This window comes from Macaca thibetana, chromosome 11 (genome assembly GCF_024542745.1).
Source record: "Macaca thibetana thibetana isolate TM-01 chromosome 11, ASM2454274v1, whole genome shotgun sequence".
Taxonomy (NCBI): domain Eukaryota; kingdom Metazoa; phylum Chordata; class Mammalia; order Primates; family Cercopithecidae; genus Macaca; species Macaca thibetana.
Genome location: NC_065588.1, coordinates 94,739,404 through 94,755,819, shown reverse-complemented (window position 1 = coordinate 94,755,819; position 16,416 = coordinate 94,739,404). Strand labels below are relative to the sequence as shown.

Here is a 16,416-nt window from a genome sequence, read left to right as displayed (position 1 = left end):
GATGCAATCTGACTTCTATCTTAGATGTAGGAAAACCTTTGTGAATTCAATGTTAATTTCTAGGAATGCTCTAGGATGGTTTACTAAGCAGATGATATGTGAGCACTTAAAGGAGAATATTTTGATAATCAGGAGTTGCATGGATTTTCTGGGATTCAGAATTACTTTGACCACTCAAAGTACTTGTCTGAAACCAGCAATATAAAATGGAGAGGGAATAATAGAGGTAAAATCTATTGTTCGCTAGCAAATGGGTGGGCACTGTGTTAAATGTTATCTCATTTAATCAGTGCTGAAACTCCTGAATGTAGATATTGCTATTAAAATGCTTTTTTTTTTTTTGAGATGAAGTCTGACTCTGTCGCCCAGGCTAGAGGGCAGTGGCATAATCTTGGCTCACTGCAACCTCCACCTCCTGGGTTCCAGCAATTCTCCTGTCTCAGCCTCCTGAGTAGCTGGGATTACAGGCACCTGCCACCACGCCCGGCTAATTTTTGTATTTTTAGTAGAGATGGGGTTTCACCATGTTGGCCAGGCTGGTCTTGAACTCCTGACCTCAGGTGATTCACCCACCTCGGCTTCCCAAAGTGCTGGAATTACAGGCGTGAGCCACTGCACCCGGCTGATATTACTATTAAAATTCTTATTTTACAGATGGGGAAACTGACTTGATGAAGTTAAGTGACTTGTCCCAGATTTTGTAAATAGAAATTAAATAATTCATTCAAGATCATTGAACAAGGCAGTCTATCCCTAGAGCGGGCATACTTTTCTCTTTTTTTTTTTTTTTTTTTTTTTTTTGGACAAGGTCTCACTCTGTCACCCAGACTGGAGTGCAGTGGCATGATCATGGCTCACTATAGCCTTGACCTCTCAGGCTCAAGCAGATCCTCCCACCTCAGCCTCCCAAGTAACTGGGAGCTGGGACTACAGGTGCATGCCACAACACCTGGCAAATATTTAAATTTTTTGTAGACATAGAGTCTCCCTATGCTGCCCGGGCTGCCCTCGAACCCCTGGGCTCAAGTGGTGCTCCTGTCTCGGCCTCCCAAAGTTCTGGGATTACAGGTGTGAGCCACTGCACCCAGTCTGGAATTTTTGTTCTTTTTTTTTTTTTTTTTTTTTTTTTTTTTGAGATGGAGTCTTGCTCTGTCCCCCAGGCTGGAGTGCAGTGGTGCAATCTTAGCTCACTAAAACCTCCGCCTCCTAGGTTCAAGCAATTCTTCCGGCCTCGGCCTCCCTAGTAGCTGGGATTACAGGCGTGTACACCACGCCTGGCTAATTTTTTTATTTTTTAGTAGAGAAGGGGTTTTGCCATGTTGGTCAGGCCAATCTTGAACTCTTGACTTCAGGTAATCAACCGGCCTCGGCCTCCCAAAGTGCTGGGATTACAGGCGTGAGCCAGGTGTGAGCCACCAAGCCCAGCTGAGCTTTTGTTCTTAACCTCTGTATTGTGCTATGTGAAAGCTTAAAAAATGTATAGACCAGGAGAAGTGGCTCCTGCCTTTAATCCCAGCACTTGGGGAGGCCAAGGCAGGTGGATTGCTTGAGTTCAGGAGTTTGAGACTGGCCTGGGCAACATGACAAAACCCTATCTCTACCAAAAAAATTCCCCAAACCAGAAAACAAAACAAAAATTAGCTAAGTATGGTGGCATGCTCCTGTGGTCCTAGCTACTCAGAGGCTGTGGTGGGAGGATCGCTTGAGTCTAGGAGGTCGAAAGACTGTCAAAAAAAAAAAAAAAAAAAAAAAAAAAAGTAGAAACACAGGAAGGGGAAGAAGGTTACTAAATGGTACAAGAAAAAGAACTTGGTCTTTTGTGTCAGGCAGGTCTTATTACAACTTTGGCTGGCTCTGCCATTTAGCAGTTAGTTGACCTAAGGCAAAGTACTTAAACTCTACACATCTCAGATTTCTCATCTGTAAAGTGAATGCAGTAGTATGTACCCCATAGAATTCCTGGGAGGATTAAGTATGATGAAATATATCCATACAATGAGGGTTCATGGGATATGGCCAGCATTGTACCAAGTATTTTACTTGTTTTATTTTATTTTTGAGACAGGGTCTTGCTCTGTCACCCAGGCTGGAGTGCAGTGACCTGAACATCGGTGACTGCAGCCTCGACCTCTTGAACTCAAGCAATCCTCCCACCTCAGCCTCCCAAGTAGCTGAGACTACAGGCATGTGCCACCATGCCCAGCTAATTTTTTTGCTTTTTTTGTAAAGATGGGGTCTTGCTATATTGCCCAAGCTGTTCTCGAACTCCTGGGCTCAAGTGATCCTCCCACCTCGGCCTCACAAAGTGCTGGGATTACAGGTATGAGCCACCACACCCAGCCCTGTACAGAGTATTTTAATTGAGGCAATTTACTTAATCTTTACAACAATGCTTTGAGGCAGGTATGCTCATCATTCCTATTTTACAGATGAGAAAACTAAGAGGATTAAGTGACTTGTCCATGGTTACACAGTCAGCACATGGCAGAGCAGGAATTCAAACTCAGGAAGTATGAATCCAGAGTATAAGCTCTCATCTACTTTTACTGTGTTACCTTCCTGTGTGAAAAAGACTTGGAAGTTGGAGTTATATACAAGCTTGATAGGATTCTACAAGTATAGCAGCTTGCAAAAAGCCCTCAATTCAGATTTAGGGTACATTTATACAAAAATGGCATCCAGTGCATACATTCTGTGCTGTTTTGGTTGCATCTGCAGTATTGTGTTCAAATTTGTATGATACCTTTTATTTTTTACGTTTTTCTGAGATGGAGTTTCACTCTTGTTGACCAGGCTGGAGTGCAATGGCACAATTTTGGCTCACTGCAACCTCTGCATCCTGGGTTCAAGCGATTCTACTGCCTCAGCCTCCCTAGTAGTGGGATTACAGGCGCCCACCACCACGCCTGGCTAATTTTTTGTATTTTTAGCAGAGACGAGGTTTCACTATGTTGGCCAGGCTGATCTCAAACTCCTGACCTCAGGTAATCCACCTGCCTTGGCCTCCCAAAGTACTGGGATTACAGGTGTGAGCCACCGTGCCCAGCCCGGATGATACCTTTTTCTTTTTTTTTTTTTTTTTGAGACAGAGTCTTCCTCTGTCACCCAGGCTGGAGTGCAGTGGCCCGATCTCAGCTCACTGCAAGCTCCGCCTCCCAGGTTCATGCCATTCTCTTGCCTCAGCCTCCTGTGTAGCTGGGACTACAGGCGCCTGCCACCTTGCCCGGCTAGTTTTTTGTATTTTTTAGTAGAGACGGGGTCTTGCCATGTTAGCCAGGATGGTCTGGATTTCCTGACCTCGTGATCTGCCTGTCTTGGCCTCCCAAAGTACTGGGATTACCGGTGTGAGCCACTGCGCCCGGCCTCGGATGATACCTTTCAACAGAGATACTGACAAAATGGAAATAACTATGATGATGAGAGAAATAATCTCAAGAGAGAAACAGCTGAAAATGTTTTGGTTTCATGAAGGCATGCAAGGGGTCAGAGAGGTAGATGTCTTTGGGAAAGGCTGTCCAGATAGGTTGACAGTACCTTGAGTCCTCGCTGTTTTCAGTCTTGCAGGTGCAAGGATTTCACTTTATCAGTTAATTAATATTCAGAGTTGATCATACTATGCTCTTGGCAACTGACTCACTCTAACCAAACTTATAAGAGACCGTTGCATATACCAGAATGCCAATTAATTAACTTAAAATTAGGAACATAAGCACCAAACAGATTTTATACATGTATTTGCTGATCAGAGCATCTTGTTTTTCTAGGAGTTTTATCTTCTATCAGCAAATAGATATAAAAACTGTGGGCCGGGCACAGTGGCTCACGCCTGTAATCCCAGTACTTTGGGAGGCCGAGGCGGGTGGATCACCAGAGGTCAGGAGTTCAAGACCAGCCTGGCCAACATGGTGAAACCCCGTCTCTACTAAAAATACAAAACTTAGCTGGGTATGGCGGCAGATGCCTATAATCCTAGCCGGGAGGTGGGCAAAGGTTGCAGTGAGCCGAGATCACACCACTGTGCTCCTTGCTGGGCAACAGAGTGAGACTCCATCTCAAAAAAGAAAAAAACAAAACAAAACCCAAAAACTGTGGTAGGCTAAAAGTTGTTAGCTTGCAGGTAGGGTAAAACTGCAGACTCGTCTCAATTTCTGATTTAAAGTCATGATCAAAAATTGATATCTCATATTTCATTCACTGATTTTATTAACTTGATTTATTTCTCATTATTTTATTAATTTGTTTTATTCATATGAACATTTTATATGTGGTTTTGAACATTTGTGTCTTGTCAAATCTGCAGTATAAACAAATATAAACAAATCTGCAAATTGTTTATATTCTTTACCCATTTTTTAACTGGGTTATTTTATGTTTTTTATTTATTTTATTTTATTTTATTTTTGAGACAGAGTCTCGCTTTGTCACCCAGGCTGGAGTGCAGTGGCGTGATCTCGGCTCACTGCGAACTCCGCCTCCCGGGTTCACACCATTCTCCTGCCTCAGCCTCCCCAGTAGCTGGGACTACAGGTGCTCACCACCACGCCCAGCTAATTTTTTGTATTTTTAGTAGAGACAGGGTTTCACCGTGTTAGCCAAGATGGTCTCGATCTCCTGACCTCGTGATCCTCCGGTCTTGGCCTCCCAAAGTGCTGGGATTACTGTGCCTGGCCGGGTTATTTTTAATTGAATAGTAGATTTCTACTTGGTTGTTTTTTATTGATCAGTATGTTCTTTTTTTTTCTTTGAGACAGAGTCCCGCTCTGTTGCCCAGGCTGGAGTGCAGTGGAGCAATTTTAGCTCACTGCAGCCTCTGCTTCCCGGATTCAAGCAATTCTCCTGCCTCAGCCTCCCGAGTAGCTGGGACTACAGGTGTGCACCACTACACCCAGCTAATTTTTCTGTATTTTTAGTAGAGACAGGGTTTCGCCATGTTGGCCAGGTGGTCTCGAACTCCTGACGTCAGGTGATCTGCCTGCCTCAACTTCCCAAAGTGCTGGGATTACAGGTATGAGCCATGTGCCTGGCCTGATCAATAGGTTCTTTATATAAACATATATCTAAAATATTTAGCTAAATTTAGATAATTCAGATAAAATGTTAAATATATTATATGTATAAACAATAAAATAGGCCGGGTGTGGTGGCTCACGCCTGTAATCCCAGCACTTTGGGAGGCCAAGGCAGGTGGATCACCTGAAGGCAGGAGTTCAAGACCAGCCTGGCCAACATGGTGAAACCCCATCTCTACTAAAAATACAAAAATTAGCTGGGCGTGGTGGCGTGTGCCTGTAAGCACAGCTACTTGGGAGGCTGAAGCGGGAGAATTACTTGAACCTAGGAGGCAGAGGTTGCAGTGAACCAAGATCGCGCCATTGCACTCCAGCCTGGGCAACAAGAGCGAAACTCTTATCTCCATAACTAAAATAAAAAAATAAAAAATAAAGTGAGGTATACATTTTTGTTATACCAGTTGCAAATATTTTATGTAATAATTCAGATACTTCTCGACTTTATGTACCTTCTGTCATCCGTGAATGAATTTGGCTCTCTGTTTTGTAAAGATAGCTTTCTCCCTCCAAGGTTTTAAATAAATTTTCCCATTTTTTCTGTTATTCTTTTTTTTATTTTTTCGAGACAGAGTTTCGCTCTTTCTGCCCAGGCTGCAGTGCAATGGCGCCATCTCGGCTCACCACAACCTTTGCTTCCTGGGTTCAAGCGATTCTCCTGCTTCAGCCTCCCAAGTAGCTAGGATTACAGGCGCCTGTCACCACGCCCGGCTAATTTGTGTGTGTGTGTGTGTGTGTGTGTGTGTGTGTGTGTGTGTGTGTTTTTTAGTGGAGACGGGAGTTTCTTCATGTTGGCCAGGCTGGTCTTGATCTCCTGACCTCAAGTGATCCACCCGCCTCACCCTCCCAAAGTGCTAGGATTACAGGCGTGAGCCACTGCGCCCGGCCTTGGTTATTCTTCTAAAAGCTACATTTTAAATACGAATGGAGGCGCTGCTCTGGGCCCAGCTCCGACTCGGCGCGAGTAGGAGGAGGAGCTGCGGTGGTGCTGCCGGTCCCCGGGCAGAGGAGGCGCGGGCGGCTCCGGGACCATGGAGCCCGGTGACGCGGCGCGCCCAGGCCCGGGTCGGGTTGCCTAGGCGCTGCCGCGGCGGCAGATGCTGCTGCAGCTGCTGCTGGGTCGGGGACTTCGAGTCATGGCCTCGGCCTCGGCCTCCTCCTCTGGGAAGGAGGCGGAGGAGAGCCACCGGCCAGACAGTGTGAGCCTGCTCACCTTCGTCCTGCTGCTCACGCTCACCATCCTCACCATATGGCTCTTCAAGCACTGCCTGGAGCACTTACTGCATGAGACCGGGCTGGCCATGATCTGTGGGCTTATCGTTGGGGTGATCCTGAGGTATGGTACCCCTTCCACCAGTGGCCGCAAATCATTGAACTGCACTCAGGAAGATCGGGCCTTCAGCACTTTAGTAGTGAATGTCAGAGGTAAGTTCTTCCAATACACTCTGAAAGGAGAGATCAGCCCTGGCAAGATCAACAGCGTAGAGCAGAATGACACGCTATGGAAGGTAACATTCAACCCAGAGGTATTTTTCAACATTCTTCTGCCTCCAGTTATTTTCCATGTTGGATACAGCTTAAAGAGACACTTTTTTGGAAATCTCGGGTCACACCTTCTTGGGGACTGTTGTTTCATGCTTCCTTATTGGAAATCTCATGTATGGTATGGTGAAGCTCATGAAGATTATGGGACAGCTCTCAGATAAATTTTACTACGCACATTGTCTCTTTTTAGGAGCAATCATCTCTGCCACTGACCCAGTGATTGTGCTGGCGATATTTAATGAATTGCATGCAGACATGGATCTTTATGTACTTCTGTTTGGAGAGAGCATCCTAAATGACGTTGTTGCCCTTGTACTTTCCTCATCTATTGTTGCCTACCAGTCAGCAGGACTGAACTTCAACTCACGCCTTTGATGCTGCTGTCTTTTTAAAGTCAGTTGGCATTTTTCTAGGCATATTTAGTGGCTGTTTTACCATGGGAGCTGTGACTGGTGACCAAGTTTACCAAACTGGACTGCTTCCCCCTGCTGGAGAGGGCGCTCTTCTTCCTCGTGTCCTGGAGCACGTTTCTCTTGGCAGAAGCCTACGAATTTACAGGCGTTGTAGCTGTCCTTTTCTGTGGAATCACACAAGCTCATTACACCTACAACAATCTGTCCGTGGAATCAAGAAGTCAAACCAAGCAGCTCTTTGAGGTGTTACATTTCCTGGCAGAAAACTTCATCTTCTTCTGCATGGTCCTGGTGCTATTTACCTTCCAGAAGCGTGTTTTCAGCCCCATTTTCATCATTGGAGGTTTCGTTGCCGTTTTCCTGGGCAGAGCTGCCCATATCGACCTGCTCTCCCTCTTCCTCAACTTGGGCAGAAGGCATAAGATTGGCTGGAATTTCCAACACATGATGATGTTTTCAGGCCTCAGGAGCAATGGCGTTTGCGTTGGCCATCCGTGACACGGCATCCTATGCTCGCCACATGATGTTCACCACCATGCCTTTCATCGTGTTCTTCACCATCTGGATCATTGGAGGAGGCACGACACCCATGTTGTCATGGCTTAATATCAGAGTTGGCCTCGAGGAGCCCTCCAAAGAGGACCACAATGAACACCACTGGCAGTACTTCAGAGTTGGTGTTGACCCCGATCAAGATCCACCAGCCAACAACCACAGCTTTCAAGTCTTACAAGGGGACAGCCCAGATTCTGCCAGAGGAAATCGGACAAAACAGGAGAGTACGTTGATATTCAGGCTGTGGTACAGCTTTGATCGTAATTACCTGAAGCCCATCCTCACACACAGCGGCTCCCCGCTAACCGCCACTCTCCCGCCTGGTGTAGACACAGCGGCTCCCCGCTAACCGCCACTCTCCCGCCTGGTGTAGACACAGCGGCTCCCCGCTAACCGCCACTCTCCCGCCTGGTGTAGACACAGCGGCTCCCCGCTAACCGCCACTCTCCCGCCTGGTGTAGACACAGCGGCTCCCCGCTAACCGCCACTCTCCCGCCTGGTGTAGACACAGCGGCTCCCCGCTAACCGCCACTCTCCCGCCTGGTGTAGACACAGCGGCTCTCCTAACCGCCACTCTCCCGCCTGGTGTAGCTTGCTAGCTCGATGTCTGACCAGTCATGGAGGTGTACGATAACCAAAAGCCACTGAGAGAGGGAAACTCTGATTTTATTCTGACTGAAGGCGACCTCACATTGACCTACGGGGACAGCACAGTGACTGCAAATGGCTCCTCAGGTTCCCATACTGCCTCCACGGGTCTGGAGGGCAGCTGGAGAATGAAGAGCAGCTCAGAGGAAGTGCTGGAGCGGGACCTGGGAATGGGAAACCAGAAGGTTTCGAGCCGGGGTGCCCACCTAGTGTTTCCTCTGGAAGATAATGTTTGACTTTCCCCCCAAACCCTGGCACGATGGAGGAGGCTTCCAAAGGGGTGAGGATAGCTTCAAACCCTAGTGTTGCTTGAGGTGGGGCAGTGACTAGATTGAACTAACTTTTCTATTTTGTTGGGGTCTGAAGCTATTGTAACACTTAAAATTTAACTCACGATGCAGATGGTGAGGCAAAAGTGTCTCTAAATTCAGACAAACGTAGACCTATTTCTACCTTTTTTTTTTCAGATAGTAGTGCACTGTTTCAGTTAAGCAAACAAAAAAATAGCATACTTTAATGGTCAGTATCTGAACAAGGCAGGGCAGGTGCTGTGTGGAGGGCTTCCTCTTTCGAGAGGCTGCATGTCAGTACACAGTGGTGCAAGTCAAGGTGACCACAGAAATATCAAGTTAGGGGAGAACAGGCTGGAAGAAAGATCGAGAAGGAAGGCAATTGAGATTGGACCTCCAGAGATTATGGGAAACTGTTGTTAAATGGAACAGAAAACATGAAAAAATAATATGAGTGGAGGCTCTGGCAATGAAGGCTGTGTGACTGCAACCTCATATCAGGATTCCTGACTTTTATGCTACCTGTGTTTCTTCTAGACTGAAGATTTGAAAATACATCCACAAACATTTCAACATGTAAAAAAGAATTATAGTTCCTTCTCTGGAGATGTCCATAAAGAAGTAGTTATAATATGTTTGAAACCAGACCAGGCGCGGTGGCTCACACCTGTAATCCCAACACTTTGGGAGGTCGAGGCAGGCGGATCATCTGAGGTCAGGAGTTCGAGACCAGCTGGCCAACATGGTGAAACCGCATCTCTACTAAAAAATACAAAAATTAGCCGGGCAACGTGGCAGGTGCCTTAATCCCAGCTACTTGGGAGGCAGAGGCAGGAGAATCATTTGAACCCGGGAGGCTGAGGTTGCAGTGAGCCTAGATAAAGCCATTGCACTCAAACCTGGGGGACAAGAGTGAGACTTCTCTTAAATAAATAAATAAATAAAATTAATAAAATTAAATAACCAAAGGCAAATAGCGTTACACTGTTATTTTTTAGTTAATCTGAAGAAAGGAGGTATTTAGAAACTGACGATGGTATCACTGCAAAAAGCATTAAACTTTGAGGGCTACCATATGAGCTGACAGCCTAGGAAATTGTAAGACTGAGGTATCTACAGTGGATTTAGAAATAGCACCAAACTTTGTAGGATGCTATTATCTGGGGAAGGGAAGGCAGCAAGAAACCTGCAAGGCAACAGGCTAGAATTCAGAGGGAAATAAATCTCTATGCAAAAAATTAACTGCAAAGAAATACAAGATAGTAGTCTCAAAACTGGGTAGAATTCCGAACTTTGAGCTGACAAATGCATGAGATTTCAGTGGCCACATGAGGAATCAGAGGCGAGTCAATGGAACGTTAAGTATTTTCAACCCACTAGAAGGTCCTGTCTTCTGTAAGTTTAAGAATCCGAGTATCTTTATGCCATTGAGTGCTGTGCAGAGAAGGGTCATTTTCCCTTTATCTGGGGAGGCTGCTGCACCAGCTTAACATGTGGGTGTGATTTGAAAGTTAGGTTTTCAGTTTGGGTTCTTCCTGTATGAGCTATTCTGTCCACCCACACCTGTAGTGCTGAAATACTGAAAGACCTTTTGGGAAAAGTTTGAGTTTCTCCCCATGTTTCTGTGCTTCAGCAGTAGCATTTTTTTTTTAGCAACCCAGTTTCTAAAAAATGCTTTCAATAACGTGGGCATTTTCTTATTATGGCAGAAAAAATAGTGTCCCAGTCTAGTCCACCCATAATGAAATCAGCCATTTAATCTTCTCAATTAGCATGTTTAATGGTTAATTTTTAAATAAGACATTGCTTCACAACGTTTTCATTTTTTATTTTTATTTTTTTGAGATGGAGTCTTGCTCTGTCACCCAGGCTGGAGTGTAGTGGTGTGACCTTGGCTCGCTGCAATCTCTGCACGCCCGGGTTCACGTGATTCTCCTGCCTCAGCCTCCCTAGTAGCTGGGATTGCAGGCACCTGCCACCACGCCTGGCTAATTTTGTATTTTCAGTAGAGATGGGGTTTTGCCATGTTGGCCAGGCTGGTCTTGAACTCCTGCCTTCAGGTGATCCACCTGCCTTGGCCTCCCAAAGTGCTAGGATTACAGGCATGAGCCACCACACCCGGCCTGCTTCACAACTTTGTGTTCGAATTGATGATGTGTGCAAATCAGGAAACTATTTAATTAATTCGAGCCATATGAATTTGCTGATATTCAACCATTTTGTAAAAACAGGAGTGGCAATTTCATATGGTTCAATAAAATAAAATTGAGGCCGGGCACAGTGGCTTACACCCATAATCCCAACACTTCGGGAGGCTGAAGCAGGATGATCGCTTGAGCTCAGGAGTTTGAGACCAGACTGGGCAACATGGCAAAACCCTGTCTCTACAAAAACACAAAGATGAGACAGGCATGGTAGCACATACCTTTAGTTCAGTTCTAGGTACTTGGGAGGCTGAGGTGGGAGGATCGCTTGAGCCCAAGAGGCAAAGGTTGCAGTGAGCCAAGATCATGCCACTGGTAACCAGTCTGGGCAACAGAGTGAGAACCTGTCTCAAAAAACAAACAAACAAACAAACAGACAAATTTATTTTTATGTATGGTATGAGAAAGGGATTTTTTTTGTTTTGTTTTTGAAATGGAGTCTTGCTCTGTTCCCAGGCTGGAGTTCAGTGGCACCATCTTGGCTCACTGCAACCTCTGCTTCCTTTGTTCAAGCGATTCTCTTGTCTCAGCCTCCTGAGTAGCTGGAATTACAGGCACCGGCCACCACACCCAGCTATTTTTTGTATTTTTAGTAGAGACAGGGTTTCACCATGTTGGCCAGGCTGGTCTCAAACTCCTGACCTCAGGCGTTCTGCCCCACTTGGCCTCCCAAAGTGCTGGGATCACAGGCATGAGCCACTGTGCCCAGTCTTAGAAAGGGATTTAATTTGTTTTTTTTCTTCCAAATGGATAGCTCCTTGTCCCAACACTATCTATTAGTCTGTCATTTCCCAAGTAATTTAAGTGTCTCCTTTAACATATACTAAGATTACACACACACACACAAATGGACACACACACATATATATGTGTGTGTGTGTATATATATATATATATTTTCTGTACTTTTTATTCTATTCATATTGATCTATAGGTCTATTTTTTCCCAGTGCTATTTCAATTATTGTGACTTTACAACATAGTTGACATCTGGTAAAGTTCTTTTTCTAATGAACCTTAACTCTTTTGGCACAACTCATAGATGAACTTTAAAATTAACTTGCTACTTCTATAAAGTATCCTGTTGTAATTTTGATAAAAATTATGTTACATTTGTTATTTAATTTGGGGGTATAATATCTGCATACTATTGAGTCTTTTCATTTAGAAATATCTTTTATGGCCTTCATTAAAATTATATGGTTATCCTCAACAATATTCTTTTCTTTTTTTTTGAGACAGGGTCTCACTCTGTCATCCAGGCTGGAGTGGAGTGGCACAATTTCTGCTCACTCAACTGCCCAGGCCCAGGTGATCCTCGCACTTCAGCCTCCGAAGTAGCTGGGACTACAGGCATGTGCCACCACACCTGGCTGATTTTTTGTAGAGACTGGGTTTCGCTACGTTGCCCAGGCTGTTCTTGAACTCCTGTACTCAGGTTATCCACCCACGTCAGCCTCCCAAAGTGATAGGGTTACAGGCATAAGCTACCATGCCTGGCAACAGCTTTCATATTTTTAAGTTTTTTTCCTAAATAACCCAAGGTCTACTGAAATTGAATATAGCTTTCTTTTCTATTACATATTTAAATAGATATTTTCTGATTTTAGAAAAGCTGTAGATTTTTATATGTTAATCTTGTTTCCTTTCTGAAAGTTTTAATTAGTCCATATAGATTACCTGTGATTCACTGGATTTTCTAGGTATAAATCTACCTTGCCAATATTCATACTTATTTCTTTTTTTTTCTGGTATTTTTGCATTGCTTGGTAACTCTAGGACAATGTCTACTATCGATGATAAAAGTAGGCATCATTATGTGTTGTTTCTGAGTTCTGTGGAGATGTGGTCTAATGTTTTGTTCTTTAGAATGATGTTTGGAGATTGGCAAAATGTTGATTATTGTTGAAGATAATGACAGGTCCATAGCAACCATTAATCTATTTTCTCTATGCTTGTGTATGTTTGAAAATTTCCATAATAAAAGAGTTAAATTCTATAAAGAGTCAAATTAAAAAAAAGAACAAGACTTATTTTAGGTTTTTGTTAGAAACCCCTTTTCAGGCCGGGTGTGGTGGCTCACACCTGTAAACCCAGTACTTAGGGAGGGGGAGGCGGGCAGATCACCTGAAGTCAGTAGTTCGAGACCAGCCTGGCCAACATGGTGAAACCTTGTCTCTACTGAAAATACAAAAGTTAACTGGGTGTGGTGGTGGGCATCTGTAATCCCAGCTACTTGGGAGGCTAAGGCAGGAGAATTGCTTGCACCCGGAAGGTGGAAGTTGCAGTGAGCTGAGATCGCACCATTGCACTCCAGCCTGGGTGACAGAGGTGAGACTCTATCTGGAAAAAAAAAGAAAAGAAAAAGAAAATATCTTTTCCTAGTTTATTGTAAATTATTTTATTAGAAATGGATGGAGAATTAATTGTATCATCAGAAAAATATCTTTTAAAAGAAAAGGTATCACAGGAGCCATCCATCTCAGAAAACCAAGGAAAATAAATGACACTTTCAATATTAAAAATGACCAAATATTTAGATTTGCTTCTCTCTCTTTCTTTTCATTAACTGACAGTTTACAATTAGAGGAGAGGTGACTCTAGGGCCTAGCATATTGCTGAAAACACAGAAGGGAATAAATAAATTATGTATCGTCGGAGGTTTTAATTGGGGAGAGAGCTGTAGGTAACTGTTACACCACACAGATCCTCCCTCCAGGACTGAAGGACTTACCCCTCCAGCTGCTGGGATTATAGTTGGCTGACACTCTCCAGCAGCTGGCACTTCCCAGGAACTGTCTGTGGCCGACGAGAACCACCTTACTCAAAGTTCTGCCCTCCTCCTAGGGGCAGCTGCATCCAATGACTGGTCTATGTGGAGGTATAAATCCACCTTGCCAATATTCATACTTATTTACATAATTTACGATATTCATACTTAAAGATTCTGTGCCCATACCCAACTCAGGATAGGCTAAAAGAACTAGCCCAGCTTGGCTGGGTGCGATGGCTCACACCTGTAATCCCAGCACTTTGGGAGGCCGAGGCGGGTGGATCACGAGGTCAGGAGATCGAGACCATCCTGGCTAACACAATAAAAACCCGTCTCTACTAAAAAATACAAAAAAGTTAGCCGGGCATGGTGGCGGGCGCCTGTAGTCCCAGCTACTTGGGGGACTGAGGCAGGAGAATGACATGAACCTGGGAGGCGGAGCTTGCAGTGAGCCGAGATCACACCACTGTACTCCAGCCTGGGCGACAGAGCAAGACTCCATCTCAAAAAAAAAACAAAAAAAAAGAACTAGCCCAGCTTCAGAGTGCCCTGTGGGGTGGCTGAGGCCTTAGGGGTTCCAGATAAAATAAATACAGGATGCTCAGTTACATTTGAATTTCAGGTAAACTACAAATAATTGTTTTGGTATTTATAGATTCTAAATATTGCATGGGACATTTATTATTATTTTTGCTGTTTATCTAACATTCTTTTTTTTTTTTAGACAGAGTCTCACTTTGTCTCCAGGTTGGAGTGCAGTGGCACTATTTCAGCTCACTGCAACCTCTGCCCCTGGGTTCAAGCGATTCTCATGCATCAGCCTCTCGAGTTGCTGGGATTACAGGCATGTGCCACCACACCCAGCTAATTTTTGTATTTTTAGTAGAGACGAGGTTTCACCATGTTGGCCAGGATGGTCTTGATCTCCTGACCTCGTGATCTGCCAACCTCGGCCTCCCAAAGTGCTGGGATTACAGGCATGAGCCACTGCGCCTGGTCTTTTTTTTTTTTTTTTTTGAGACAAGGTCTCACCCTGTCACTCAGGCTGGAGTACAGTGGCACAATCACAGCTCACTGCAGCCTTGACCTCCCAGGGCTCAAGTGATCCTCCCAACTCAGCCTCCTGTGAAGCTGGGACAACAGGTGCACGCCACCATGCGTGGCTAATTTTTTGGAGAGATGGAGTTTTATCATGTTGCCCAGGCTGGTCTCAAACTCCTGGGCTCAAGTTATCTGCTCACCTCCGCCTCCCAAAGTGCTGGGATTATAGGCATGAACTACTTTGCCCCACCTTACAGATTTAAGTGAGCATCCTGTATATTTATTTGCTAAATCTGGCAGTCCTGTGAAGCTTTGCTGTGTTTGCATTGCAGCCTCCCCTCTTCCTCTGTGCTATGGGTTGAATTGTGTCCTCCCAAATTTCACTGATGGAAGTCCTAACCCCTAATGTGATGGTATTGGGAAGTGGGGGTCTTTGAGGAGGTAATTAGGTTTAGATGGGGTTGTGAGGGTGGGCCCCTAATGATGGGAATAGTGTCTTTATAAAAAGAGAAGGAGAGAGTAATATTCTTTTCTTTCTTTTTTTTGTTTTTGAGATGGAGTCTCACTCTGTTGCCCAGGCTGGAGTGCAATGGTGCCATCTCAGCTCACTGCAACCTCTGCCTCCTGGATCCAAGTGATTTTCCCACCTCAGCCTCCTGAGTAGCTGGGATTACAGGCATGCGCCACCATGCCTGTTTTCTTTTTGTATTTTAGGTAGAGACAGTGTTTTACTGTGTTGGCCAGGCTGGTCTCAAACTCCTGATCTCAGGTGATCTGTCCTCTCTGGCCTCCCAAAGTACTGGGATCACAGGCATGAGCCACCGTGCCTGGCCTGAGAGCGATATTCTTTCTCTGCCATGTGAGGATCTAGTGAGAAGCTGGCCTCTGCAATCCAGGAAGGGGACCCTCATCAGGAACTGACTTGGTTATGGACTTCCTAGTCTCTAGAACTGTGAGAAATAAATGTTTGCTGTTTAAGCCATTAAGAAATGTTCTGTCTCTTTTGCCTCCTTTCTCTTCCCACCCTCTAAGTGAAGAGTTTCTTCAGGATTTATGCTTGTCTTTCTTCTTGTTGCGATATATGTGATCTGCTTTGTCATTATCTGGCCCTTACTTAATGCTTTGTGGACATGACCTTCAAATCAACATTTTGCCTTGACTCTCTCCTGAGCTCCAGTTCTGTTTCCAGCAGTCTTTTCTTCTATACCTTGATTTTCTGAAAGTTCCCTACATACCGTATGTCCTTGCCTTACACACTTGCTTGACTATGACCAAATTTTCATTCAAGTTGCCAAGCAATGAGGCGGTATGTTGTGAAATGAATGTGCCTGGGAACCTGGTGAAAGTGGACATCAAGCATTTAAGAAGAGCAGGAACTGGGGAATGGAGCAGGACTCAAATGGCCTCTATTTTAAATTCTAAAAGTACCTGCTTCTTGAGTGCTTACTATGTGCCAGGTAAGGAGGGAATCCCAAAACACCCAGTTATGGGACCTCAGTTCTACTCTAGTGCTGTTGGTGAGACTCACTTTCTGCACGTCTGCTTCCTCATGTCTTAGCTGCTAGCTTAGGTCTTCCCTTTCTCTCACAGTTTCTGCATCTTCATTTTACTTATGCTTATGGTTCTTAAGTTCATGACCCTTTTTTTTTTTTTTGGAGATGGAGTTTCAATCTGTCACCCAGGCTGGAGTGCAGTGGTAGGATCTTGGCTCACTCCAACCTCCACCTCCTAAGTTCAAGTGATTCTCTTGCCTCAGACTCCTGAGTCCTGAGTAGCTGGGACTACAGTCATGCACTGCTACGCCTGGCTACTTTTTTTTTTTTTTTTTTTTTTGTAGTAGACAGGGTTTTACCATGTTGACCAGGCTGGTCTTGAACTCCT

At 44.8% G+C, this 16,416-nt stretch overlaps 1 protein-coding gene, 1 long non-coding RNA gene and 1 pseudogene across 2 annotated transcripts in view; 2 read left to right on the top strand and 1 right to left on the bottom strand.

Moving 5' to 3' along the window:
* Window positions 1-16,416, bottom strand: part of SLC25A3 (solute carrier family 25 member 3) — a 772,593-nt gene that overhangs the window by 142,718 nt on the left and 613,459 nt on the right. The window lies entirely within an intron of this gene.
* Window positions 1-16,416, top strand: part of LOC126931293 (uncharacterized) — a 186,880-nt gene that overhangs the window by 43,369 nt on the left and 127,095 nt on the right. The gene's annotated exons all lie outside the window — the stretch shown is intronic.
* On the top strand, window positions 6,098-9,154 carry LOC126931292 (sodium/hydrogen exchanger 7-like; annotated as a pseudogene).